Here is a 13,158-nt window from a genome sequence, read left to right as displayed (position 1 = left end):
ATAACCATAGAATCATTTAGGTTGGAAAAGACCTTTAAGATCATAAAGTCCAACTGTTAACGCAGGACCCTCGTTTAATCTATATCTCTTTAAGTCAGATTTCCTGCAAGGTTACTAGTTTATGCAGAGTATGTCAAGATAAAGTGAAAAATGCAGCCTGATGTATAGAAGTTTTTGATAAGCAGGAGTGGAAGTTGTGTGCTATGAAGCAGGTTTCTTGGCGTAGTGATGTTGGGTAAAGAAATCATTAAGATTATACTTCTGTGTTACCCTCCCTTGTCTTGCTTAGGTTTTCATAAAATGGTTTGTATAGACAATGCAGATAATTCTAAGAGCTGTTCTCTTTCACAGGTTGTAAGTGCATTATTTTGGCTTGAGTTCGTTAAAACTTTTATTAAATTTGTTAGTGGCACTGTTTTACTGTAAAGCATAATCTGTAAGTCAAGCCCCCACAAACTGTCCTATACTAAGTTGTAGGTGGCTGCTTAGTGAATGTAAGGATGACTGAAAGAGTCATGGACTTCAGTTTGCTTAATGGTAACTGGTTTACTAGTTTACTGAAAGGCAGAGGGCATACAATTCTGTTGATACAAATGCTACTGTCTCTGATTTCTAGTGTTCAGTGCAAAATGGCATATGAAACTATTCTCTAGACAGAAAAGTTGTCTTTTCTACTTGTATGTTTAGGTGGTAGACAGCATTTCTTCTTGGAGTGAAGATGGCATAGGGTCCTATCTTCAGCTGGTTTGGAAGTAATTATCTCTGTTCATTAGTGTCCTGCATTTAAAGATGTCCCTGCAGTGTCTGGACGTACCTGGTACATCAGTACAGTCACAGTGTAAATGCAACAGTATAGGCGTCACTGCTTGCATAACCTGTGTGAGTACTGAGGCTTAGTGCAAATGCACAAAGCAGTTGCAACAATGTGGTCTTGGTGGCAGTTCACTGCAGGAGGTGGATGGTCGTTTGCTGCATGTGTCAGCATATGCAGTCAAGTTTCTTACAATGCTGTATGTTGTCTTGCTAAATAAAAGTCCAGCTGATAGAAATATCTACAAATATCTTGTTCTGGAATCAAACACTTATGCATGAAGCAACAAGCTTCCTGAAAGTGGTCATAACCCTTTCTATAATAGTCTGGAACTCTCTTCCTCCTCGGGAATTAAGCATGATGCTGACAGGACAGATAAATCTACTACTGCTTAGAGCTTTTGGCATTTACATGATAGCTGCTGGGGGAGTTTTTCAGATTAAAATAATAGGTACACATACCTATGCAGAGCAGCCTGTAATACATAATTACTGTTAAGCCTCACCCAAACATTTTTCTGCTTTCTTTCCTAAACCATTCTGAAATGAGATGACTCATGCTGGATTTTCAGAACATTTCTTTTGACAACACTGAGCTACTGAAATGTATACCTTGTTCATTGTCCCACATGCTGAAAGGTTGGGATGGCCTGCATAAGCAAGCAAAGCTGGAGTCGCACTTTCAGATCCTCCTAGGTTTTAGCTGGACAGAATTTTCTCGTGTTTAGGCTCCAAAAAGGTGACTTCTTTGGAGCTTAGGCTGTAACTACTTGAGTGTTTCCCTTGCAGGCTCCTAAGGTAAGCTTTAAACTTCTTTGTGGTGGTCCTCCAATTGTTCTTCAAATTGAGGTAAGCTTACTCCTCTTGAGTAATGACCCTTAATCACTTTAAGGAAGAATGGCTGTTTAACTAGTTCCAGTTCTTTTGAATTGTGTGAGCCATGCTGTTTTCTGTTCCTTCCTCATTTTTATCGATTGGAGTCCTCATCCTAGTCAATGGACAGGTGCCCCCGTCACAACTAACAAGAGGGCTTTTGAGGATCAGACTTAGTAATTCTATTTCAGAAAAACCCTTTCTTGTGCTCTTAGGATACACTTACATTAGGAGTGATATCTATGTATAAAATGCAAGTTGCATAACCACCATCTTAAAGAAAGTACTGATACGTCTTTCTGACTGTTAAATGCCAGCTGACCTGGATCTGATATTTTTGTGTGTATATGCACGTTAAACTGGCTGTAATGATGTTATAGGGAGGCCGAATGTTCTGAACTTGCTGCTCAGTTTGAGCATTGAAAATTAGTGGATTAATTACAGGAAGTTGAAGACTTTGGAAGTTTTTCCAATGTGTCTTCAAGCATGTTGTAAAGCAGATTTTTTTTTTTTTTGGCAGAATACTTGGTTGTTGTACTATTTGCCACAACAGGGAAATTCTGCTTTTTGTTCCATAAGAAACAGAGCATTGGCCACAGACTGAAGAAGAAGAAATTTTGAGTTTCCTCCTCAGTGGTCATGGACCACCTTTGCATGGAATTACTTAGATTTTGTAGAAACATATTTGAACTGTTAATCAAGATTTCATGCACAAACATGGACTACTAGGGTCACTATACAAAATGCTTGGTCTAGTTAAGTTCATGCTACATCAGTGCTCCAGGACCTTTTTAAAGTATTTAATGATATGATATTCACAACAAACTCTTTCAAAGGTTCAGGGAGGATCAGAAAGAAGACTTCTCTGTGGATGGAGACAATTGTTTATATGCCACATAATGAGGCTGTTCCCTGATTTACTGTATTTAATGTGTATGATCGAAGACATCTCAGGTGTTCTGTGCCAGCATTTGGTTCAAGAACCATGGATCTGCAAGCAGAAAAGCTTTAGTTATTGCACTGCTGCTGCTAGGTATTTTCTGAGCAGACTTGAGAAGACCTTTGCTGTAGAAACTCATTACCTTGGGGCTGCAATACGAAGAATGTAGTGAAAACAAGTCAAGCAAGGAAAACACTTAAAAGAGGGCTTGTCTGTAGGGAAATTGTCAAAAGAATTTGGTATTGGTATATGTTATTAGCTGATGGCTTCACAGAACAGGTTGTGGAGTTGTGTGAGCTGTGGAGGCCAGGAAAAAACAAAGTCCTTTTGTAGCTAAATAGTGTTCCTGCTTGCCAGTGTAAATATCTACTTACTTGTGGGTAAGTGCATATAAATGCAACATGGGAGATTCTGAGCTTGTCATCAATTACTATATAATGCAAAACTTTTTTGAAGTAAATCCCCATCTGCTGCTTTAAAGGTGGTGGTTGTAAGTACTGTATATGCCCAGGGGATTACATTAGCTCCTAAGGTATTGTTTGGACTGAAAAAAAATTACCATTTTTTCCCAATGTGTACTCGCAAATGATAATTTAACTGGAGTATGTTGTGTTTTAAACTTTTAATACTGTTTAAGAACTAGTGTCTACAACTTTAGTTTGATTCTGCCACACGTTTTTCTTTAAGAAAAATATAATTTTTTGAAATTAAGATCTGTGTAGCTGACTACTTATTTCCAGTAAGTTTCCTGAGCTTAGTGTGTAGTGTTGCTGGAGTTGCTTGGTCATGGTAGTTTCGTCTTGAGCTACTCTGTAACCCCAAGATTTAAGGTACGTTGTAAACGGATAGCTGTCATGTTTAGATTTGGGATCTATTGCATTCTCACTACTCTGGTATGATTTGTTGAGTACAAGAGAGGAATGGGATGTGGTGCCAAAACTAGAAATGTTCCTTCTCCATTTCCTAGGTAGGTGGATTTTACAGCTTTCTTCTGCTTTCTTGGTAACAAGATAGTGGGGAGCATTCTGAAGCAGACCTGACACTGACCACTGTGCTCATGCCTCGGCTGTTACCATGACCTACTGCTACAAATGGCCAATGCCCCCCATGGCAAATCTGTCCCCTGCAGATGCTCAGCTGCACCTACCTTGGAGCACTTTGCCCCTTAATCTCTGCCCTGTCATTTGCATTTCCTCCCCGATCTGCACTCCTTAAGTCCTCCTCGCATCTTAAGTCCTCCTCATGTCTTGGAGTTGGCAAGTAATAACATTTGCATTTAATAGCAAAGGTTGAAATGCAGACAAGCCTGGTGAGGAAGGGGACATAATTAGTCGTCATATTTTTGCACAGAAATGACAAGGTTCACTTTCCTGAGCTTAACTTGAAGACTAACTGAAGCCAGCAGTTATTTTGACCTTTTGTGATCTATTTCAAGGTAAATTGATGTGTTTGCAGTCTTCTGTCATCTGAGCTAGGTTCAGCTGGACATACTTGAAATCCCCCTATATGTCTTGGACTTGACAAAACTGCCTAAAATATTCTGGACTTGTTTTGGTGCACTGAAGTCACCTTTTACATAGTTCTAGTGTAAGGATCTTCGATTCAAAATGAACTCTTGGCTTTCATCTCTGAAGAAAGTGAGGAAAGTTCCCATGCTTTTGCCTTGAATGGTGTCAACCAGTTACTAAAGGAGCAATTGTCAGACATGTAAAAGAGCAGTTGGGAAGGGAACTTATTTTTAAAGAATTTCTTCACCGACCCCCACCCCCCGCTTGAGATGTCCCGTTTAGTCCCTCTTCTTTTTTTATCATCTTCTCTTGCATTTTCTCAGTGAAATTTTGCCTGGATTAATTTGAAGAAACTGAGCAGAATGCTTAGAGGGCAACACGTGACAAATGTCCTGCAAGCTACAGGATGCAATCCTAGGACTACTTCAACCTTTAGGAGAACTTTGAGGCAGCAACAAGGTAGGATGAACCAGGAGTAAAATGTTTTACAGGTGAGTAGGGACATCTTTGCAAAAGGACTTTGTTTACACACCACCTGTCAGCATATGGAGTAACAGACCACGTTGTCATAGTTGCTTTTAAGGATGAAAACCAGTCTGAGAAAGTTTAGCACTCAGTGTCATGGGTTACACATAGCAGCAAGTGATCTGGCAAGCTCTAGCAGACGGTGCCTTTTCACACCTGACAAGGGGTTAGCCTCTTCCAGAAAGAAGGATTGGAAGCGTGCTTGCCTGTGAACCTTGCTGCCAGAGCACTTCTATGCAGTATTTGTTGTGCTGTGTTGATAGTTTGTTAACCCAGAAAGTCCAGGAGAAGAAATGTGTAAAAGTTATTTAAATATGAATTGGCTGGTTTGGGTTTCCTTTTCTGAATATAAACTACAGCAAAAGTAGCCTCTTCCACACGTCACATCCTCCATATATCATGTCTATAGGTTCAGGACTAACTCTGGGACCTAATGGTGTCTTGAGTCTTAGTGTTTTACACACTACGTAGCTGGACCAACTGGGCAGATGACTGACTTGGTACTTTAGAAACCTAGACTGAAGAACCAGAGATTAGTCACCCCTACAAACGTTCAGGGCCACTGCTGTCTCTGCTGGGTTGGGTGGGGGAATACTTTGTATTTTCTTTAATACGCAAACTTAATGCCTGTCTCTGCTAACAATCCGTTTTGTGGATGCCAAAACCAAGAGCCCTTGTGCTGGTCTCTGGGTCATTAAACACCTTCTGTTAACACAAAAGCTATAATATATCGCTTATTACTTCCAGTGTAAAATAAACTAAATATTACATGAAAAATGAGTATTGGATTTTTTTCACTGAGCGAAGGTCTGTTTTGCGAATCTGGTTTAAGTCAATTGGTGGAAGCTTTATTGCAGAGAGACTTAAAATTAAGCCTTTTAAGAGTGTCTACAGGGAACGGTCTCTGGCACAGGGAAAAGACTGGATGAAGCAAGCAGTGCTGTCCTCCTTCTACAACTCCATTCTATGAATGTGTATTTTAGTCTCCTGTCTCTTTTCTGGCAGGTTGAGTTCCATTACACCAAGCCCTTTTTATTTGTCAAAGCTGTAAAAAGCCCTGGTAGACTTCTCTGCTGAGGAAATGGTGATAATGGCTTTTATGGTTTTTTTAGGAGTATGTTGTGGTGAGGAAAATCATGCTAGTTAGTAGCTCTTCAAAGAGAAAGGAAACTTATTTGGTCTGTTTTTCACAACAGATTCTTTAGAAAAAAAAATCCATGAATATGAAAAATAATTTAAAAAATGGTGTGTCTAATGGATACAAGTATGCTTGCTGTGTAACTCCTTATACATGTGCAACACTTCCAGTGCTGAACTGGGTACTATACTGCTTTGTGCATTATATGTGGACTACTTACTCATGTGTTTTCCCTTATAAGTAACACTTTAAAAGCACAGTTGTCAGGGTTCTCTAAATGCCTGTCTTCTGACTATAGTGAACACCTTTCTGTGGATGCTGAATGCAGGTGAAACTATCAGGGATATAATGCTGAATTAGCCTAGAAACTTGTTTCACTTTTAAAATTTGTTTTAATTCATGTAGAGTGACTGACTTAAATGTCTTGAAATTAACGTGAAAGTAAAGGCGCAATTTTTTTGTTAATCCATACTATGCTACCTTTCAGTGACTCTCAGATTCTTTTAAGTAATTCTCCTGATCGTCATGGAATTCACTTTGTTGAATTTAAATCTGAAAAATTCTGCATTTGGTTTTTGTTGTTTTGTTGTTTGTTTTTTTTTTTTTTTTTTTAAATCACTACTGTTCTAATAATTAGAGGGCTGGAGAATTAGATTTTATTTGCAAAAAGTGATGAAAAATTCATATTCACATGCATATACACATTGTCGTAGGCAATAATAATGACATTAAGAAAAACTAAATGTTACAGAAGTATTGGAAGTAGTCCATATGCCCTTCCTAAAATGAGTTAGTAAATTAAAACCAGCTTGCTTCATGTTGTGTGAAAACTAGTACCACCAATGAATACCAAAAAAAGCCTTGGAGAGGGGATTGAAAATAGTGTCAGGGCAAGGAGAGAAGGATGGGAGTTTGAGGTGCTGCTTGTCACACAATACTAACCTAACCACACCTCACGCTGCATTTGTCTCTGAAACACTTTGGGATTGCATCCTAACGAACTGTGTGGAGCTTCAGCCATAGTGGATATTTTGAGGTGGTGATGAGGAAAACCGCACAGGGCAAAATGATGCTATTCTTGCTAAGCAGAACTCCTGACCTGCACGAGGGCAGTGGCTGTCAGTGCCTCTCGTGCCTACCCCTGTTGCAGCATGCTGGAGCGAGGGGGTGTGCGTGGTGAGCATCAAAGCTGTGCTTGCCTTGCTGCCTGAAATAATGTTGGTATTTGGAAACATTGCGATGACTTGACTGTGCAGCCCCCCTGGCTGTCAGCCTCTGCAGCTGTTTTTGAAGGCTGCTTGATTTCGTGTTTTCAGTTAGCTTTGTAATTAGGACAAGCTTGATTTAGGAAAGCTTGCAATGTTGAGCATAATATTTGGGTGAATGGGCTTATTCATTGATCCTGTGTGTTCCTAAGAATGTTTGTCTGACTTGATAAGTGTGTCTTAGAAGCTGTTGTATATTTTGATGTAATGGAAATGAGAGAGGAGCAAATGGAGGAAAGTATTAATAAAGCATGTTTTCTTCCTATGTTTTGTAGTAACAGTACTGCTTATACACATTAAAAACTTAATGTCCCCTGTGGCTCAAGGGTTTGTGGACTTTGGCTTAGAGATCTGCCTTCTGTTGCATTGTCTTTGAAAGCTGAGGAAGTGAGGAATTGGCTTGTGTATGTATATTGAAACTTCAAAGCTGTTTAGCAGAATTGTAACATTTTAAATGAGGTCTGGCATTTTTTACTCATTCTGTACTTTCATGTGGTTAGATTTTTTAAATATTCACTATTTTTAAGGAAGCTGTATTTATGAAATCACATGTGCAAGAGGTGAAATATAAAAGGAATCCCTGGAAGGTGTCACGTGTAGTTGAATGAAAGGAATTGGAACCTATTCATTAGTGCTTGACCAAATGTGCATACACATATGGTTCTAAAATGTGTTGAAACATAGCAATTTCTGGTAAATGGTAGGCAGGCATCTCATGCTATGCAGAAGTGGATACAGTATAGCATTCTTATCTGGAGTCTTCTCTTGCAAGCCCAGTGCAAACAGAGCTTTTTTTTTTTTAGCTACAATGTACTTTAACTTTTTTGTTATTCCTTAGGTTACCAGTGCTTTGTTTCAGACTTCTATAGAAACATCTATAACTTACAGCAAGATTTTTATTACAATACGTATCTGTTGCTGCATATTGAATCCCCTTCTGAACATTCGTGTTCTCTTGCACTCGTGTCTGCTGTGCAGCATCCCTCTGGATGGGGGTTCAGCACTGACCCTCCCTTAGCTTCTGTGCTGCTCTCCATGCTCTGGTCTCTTGTTTCTTCTTTCGCAGAAATTAGAAGTGTGATCCATCGTTTTGGACAAGGACTGATACAGCTACATACATGGGAACTCTCAGCCTTTCAGAAAGGCTAGCTTCTTAGGTATTCAGTTTGTCTATGGGCTTGGTAATTGACGCATAAATAAAGTACACGTGGCGAAAGAGTTCAGAGGTTTTGCTCTAGATCACCTTTTCCACATCTGTTACCTATGCTACTGGGATCTGACTCCTGAAGATTATTGCAGGTTCTCCAGGGTTTCTGCTCTTTTTGCTTATAAGTATCCAAACACTTCTCTGGTAGTTCTGTGTTTCACTGTGACTGATAGGGGGTTTTTCGTGTTTTCGTGTTTCGCTTTCATTTCTCAGCTTCTTAACCTTTATTAAAAGGTTACAAACTCTCTTTCTGGAGACTAGGTACTGGATTAGGGTGAGTTCTGCCACTGCAGTGGTACTGGAAAGATGACATCTTTATTTGTGGATGTAGCTGATTCTTCTTACTTAATTTTTTTTCCATCCTGTATGATGAAGAATGAAGAGCTGTTTTTTCTACCTCTTTGGACTTCTGGCCATCCTGAAGCTAAAGACCAAGTGAGACTTATGTTTACTGCATAACTATGATGGTGATATTTGTCTGAGGCTTTGAATGTAAAATGATGAGATGCTTCAGTTCTAGCAAGAGTTTTTTAATGTACTTTACCTGAGCTTGAAGTAACTGTTCCCATACCTGCTTGCAATGTGGGCCTTGTATCCTGATCTCTCTGCTGCAGAGTTAGCTGGATTTGTTTCCATGTACTCTGTGCAAATTCAAGCTGTTGTAGCCAGCTGCTTTGAAGCAGGTGGTAGAAGTACGATGTTATTTTGTTAGGGAAGGTGATATTCTAGTTTTTCTGTTTCCCAGCAAGACTTTGTACCACAGACCCCTTTGACACTGTTTGTCAGGTAAACTGAGCTGCTTCTCCTGACTACCTGGCTAGTGTCTGTTTGCTTTTGCATGTAAGTACACAACATTTCCCCTCTGGGGGAGCCTTCTTTCAAGCTCAGTTTATCTGTGTCTGAAAACTTCACTTCCTTACCATTTTCTTAGCCTGTCAACCAAGATTGCAGTTCAGGGAGGCTGCTGCTTTGAATTATTTGCAAGCTTCCGAAAAATAATAATTTTTTAAAAAATTGAAGATGCTTATCTCCTAGACACTTCACAATTCTTTTTTATTTATTTAGGATGTAGCTCACTGTAGTTTCTAACTTCCCACTTTTTATTTCTAGTGTGATCCTTTTTTTCTGGTGTTCCAGGTAATGCAGTACTATTTCGCACCTGAGTCTTTTTCATGGCAAAGGTGTGGCCTAGTTTGCCTAATTATTTAAGAGTAGTGTTTTCCTTGCATAGTAAGACACTGGATACGCTTCCTGTAAGTCAGAAATATCTCTGGCCTTTGGAGTTAATGAAGCTTTTGCTTCACCTAGTGAGGCTTTAACTAACCATTTGTAAGTAAACACCAAAGACAAATCTGTGTAAGAGTAAATATTCCTTTCCTGTGAACTATTGATGATTTAAATAATCTATGAATACATGAGTATCCTTCTAATAAACATCTTGAACTTGGAATTTAGTTTCCAGTTTTAAAATATCAAACTGAGTCTCTAATGAAGTTTGTATGCAAGAGCTTCCATGAACATTAGACAGTGTCTGTATAAAACTTAAATACCAGAGTTTAGGAAGAGTATTGGGATCTGGACATGCAATATGACACATCATTTTTCTTCAAAGCATGAGTGTATTTAAAAATTTATCATAGTGGAAACCCCTTAGAAGGAAGGTGTAGGATAGATGTGCCTTTTGTGTTTTGCTGTCGCCATTCCACCTTCTTTGTTTGTGCTTGTGAAATTTAATAACGTAAGATTTGTAAAAGCCGAAAGGGGCAAGTTCAAATTCTGAAAAAGTCTGAAGATGCATAGAAGTCTGACATGCATAAGAAACTGAAAAGATGGACATGAAAACAAATCAACATTAACAACTTCATGTCCTCCGGCTCAAAATTGACAAGTAATGAAAGTAAGTTACCTCTTCAAAGTTGGCAGCCAGTCGTCAGTGCAATATCAACCAATGCTTAGTGACAAGAATAGGAAAGAAAAAAAAAATTGTTACGAGTTATGACTGAGGAAGAGGAGACAGCGGTTGAAAAACCTAATGTCAGATGTAACAATCAGAATGGATCCAGGCGCACCAATTTGAAATTTGATCACTTCTGCTCTTGGCAGGTTCAAAAGCAAAAAAATGTGGCAGCGGTGAGATGGGTGGGTGCTGAAAATGCGTGTGGATTTGTAGTGATTGGCCTGTAGGAATAATTGGATGAAGGCCATCAGGGTAGACTACTCAGCTCAGGAAGTTTCTGAGCAACAAACTGTTGGCACTTGAGTTAATAGGTTGAGGAAACATTGCTGTGCACTTTTCTTTATACCATTTTCCTCTTTATCTGCTACAGAATACCAGATACTTGTATAGGTGTACCTGTGGGCAGTCCTGGGATGACTGCTTAAGTGTCTTTGTGCGTATTTTGAATAGTGGCACCTTGGCCAAGTTTGAGACATTAGTTGGAGTCCTCTTCTGAGGATACCGAAGGTAGTGTTTTCTTCAGAAATACAAACACTTTTATGGATAATCCCTTGATAGTCTGTATGTGAAGTGTGTGTTTAAATAGCCTGTTTATTTTCAGACCATCTCATCCAGTATTTTGCAGGAAGGCGTAGAATGAGAACATGCCACAGGAGTCAGTTCTTTATCACCTGTGCAAAAAAGTGGCGCGCTGTTCTGTTGTATTGTGTTCTCCTTCTAATGTGTATTATACTGCCTTTGTTTGCATGACAACTGTTATTCTGTAGACATTGGTCTGGGACATGCCTGTGTCTCTGCAGGCTGCTGCGGTTTTGGGTTGCTGTCTGGATCTTTGAAAGAATCCATCCCAGCGTCTTCCACAAAAGTCCACTTTGCCTTTTTGTCTTGTACAATGTTCATACCATCCTGCTCTTACCACCGTTACGACTATTGGTTTATTCAGCCTTCTCATAGCTGTGAAGGTGTTTTGTTGAGCCTTTCTTTGTGGTCAGCAACTAACCTTTTCAAATGATGGTGTGGTTGCAGAAGATCGTGGTCTGCTTTTAGTAATTACCATGATGCTGTTGTGCATAGTTGGTCTCTTGCTAAATTACTTTAAGTCTTGGCTTAGATCATATAGGCCCTGTAAATTAACTGTACATGTGAGTTCAGGTTAAAAAATTATTTGTAGGGTCAATACTGATCTCACCTGAGATTTTTAGTAAATGAAATTATTTAAGACTGGTGTGTCAGTGTTGAGAAACGTGGAGGTGGTTTGCTGAACTTCCCTTCCCATCCTTGAGATGTTATGGGTAGGTTGGTGACTGACTGCTGCACAACTCCTGATAACGTGGGGGTGTAATATTCAGTTCCTGCAACTATGGGTAACGTGGTGCTGTAATATTCAGTTCTCTGCTAAGAAGCATTTGAAGTACCAGTTCCAAAGACGAAATATCAGATTCACTTTTCAATATTTCGTCAGGAATGCTGGACACGCTGGCAGATAATATCAGCTCTTTCAGATCCTCTAGCTGCTGGCTGCAAAAACTGGCTTGATACCCTTCTTTTGCTCCCTGTGGCTCCCCAGTACCTCATGGTCTTCAAGCTGAAAGCTCCATCAGGGAGTTTTGGGGTTTCTCTTCTTAGACAGCAGGAGCACAGGCACTGCTAGATACCCTGGGTTAGAACATAGTCTGCTTGCTTCCTTCTCTGTTACACTACATCTCAGAGTCTTTTTGGCAGATAAAACAAGGATGTGTGATTTCTTTCTTCTAGCCCATCTGTTTGAGAACATCTTAATCCTTCTTGAGATCAAGGAAATTTCCTTCTCCATTGTTCATACAGAGCAAAGCACATCTGTTCTCTGCACTTTGTACTCTGACTGCTAGGGTGAGCTTACACAGAAGTGACTGTTTCTTGTGTCATCATCTGACATGGAACCATTTTATCAAGTGTATCTGCTAGTCTTTTCTCTGATGTAGTGCATCATCCCACCTGTTGCAGGTTCTTGGGCAGAGCATGGGGTGTGCAGAAGTTGCGGGGTACCTGAACACTGATGTGAAATGGGGAGGGGAGGGTTTGATCAGCAGGTGGCATGTGCTGGAGCAAGACAGTCTTGCATGTGTGCAGTGGGCAACCACACAAAGGTTGTGTCCTCTGGCCATTCTGGTAGGTAGTCTTCTACTTCTCATGTTTCTTATACACTGTACCACCCACCCTCCATCCACAAACAGTACTACATTTTTTTATAGGTGTGTTGCTTAACTACCTTAAATGTAATTATTCTTTGCTGATTTTCTGAAGGCTCGAAACAGGGTCTTATAGGAACAGTAGTGTGAGGACTTTTTTGTTTGTTTGTTTTACAGTATTACTAGGTCTTCAGATTTTTTTCTTACTTCATTCTCTTAATATCCCTGTCGTGATTTCAAAAGGTTTCAAAGATAGATCGATAGCAATCCTAATGCAGAGTGTTTAGTATAAAAGAGCCAGTACTAATTAAGCAAATTTGTGAGGGTAGCGATAGGGCCCTTTAAACAACTCTCATTTCATGAGGTGTCTGAGTGGCAGTGAAGACAGCTGCAGATCCCACAAAATGGTTAAAAAGGCACGCGTGTACAAGTGTGCAAGTTGGGCCAGGCCGCTTGCATGTATTATTGTGCCTCTAATTCTGTCTTTGAATTCGGTGTCCTGTAAGAATTGGAATATGTATGCTAAATATCAGAACAGCTGTGTTCAAAAATAGACGCTTTCTAGCCCCCCTCCTCCCCCCGCAATGTTGAACTTGGTTTTCTTCTGACGCGATCACAAGACTGCTGCTGCAGTAGGGGCTTAATGCTATTTACGTCGTCATTTGACATAGCAACATCTCTCAGGGGATTTTTAAACAATGCAGCTGTTTAGGAGAGATGAAGAGGTTGAGGGTGGGGAGAGGGAAAAGGAGGAGAAATAATTTCAT

At 39.9% G+C, this 13,158-nt stretch overlaps 1 protein-coding gene across 2 annotated transcripts in view; it reads left to right on the top strand.

Moving 5' to 3' along the window:
• HSD17B12 (hydroxysteroid 17-beta dehydrogenase 12) overlaps positions 1–13,158 on the top strand; it is an 88,912-nt gene that overhangs the window by 38,750 nt on the left and 37,004 nt on the right. The gene's annotated exons all lie outside the window — the stretch shown is intronic.

The sequence above is a fragment of the Falco naumanni genome, chromosome 7 (genome assembly GCF_017639655.2).
Source record: "Falco naumanni isolate bFalNau1 chromosome 7, bFalNau1.pat, whole genome shotgun sequence".
Classification (NCBI taxonomy): domain Eukaryota; kingdom Metazoa; phylum Chordata; class Aves; order Falconiformes; family Falconidae; genus Falco; species Falco naumanni.
This window is presented reverse-complemented; position numbering and strand designations above follow the sequence as displayed.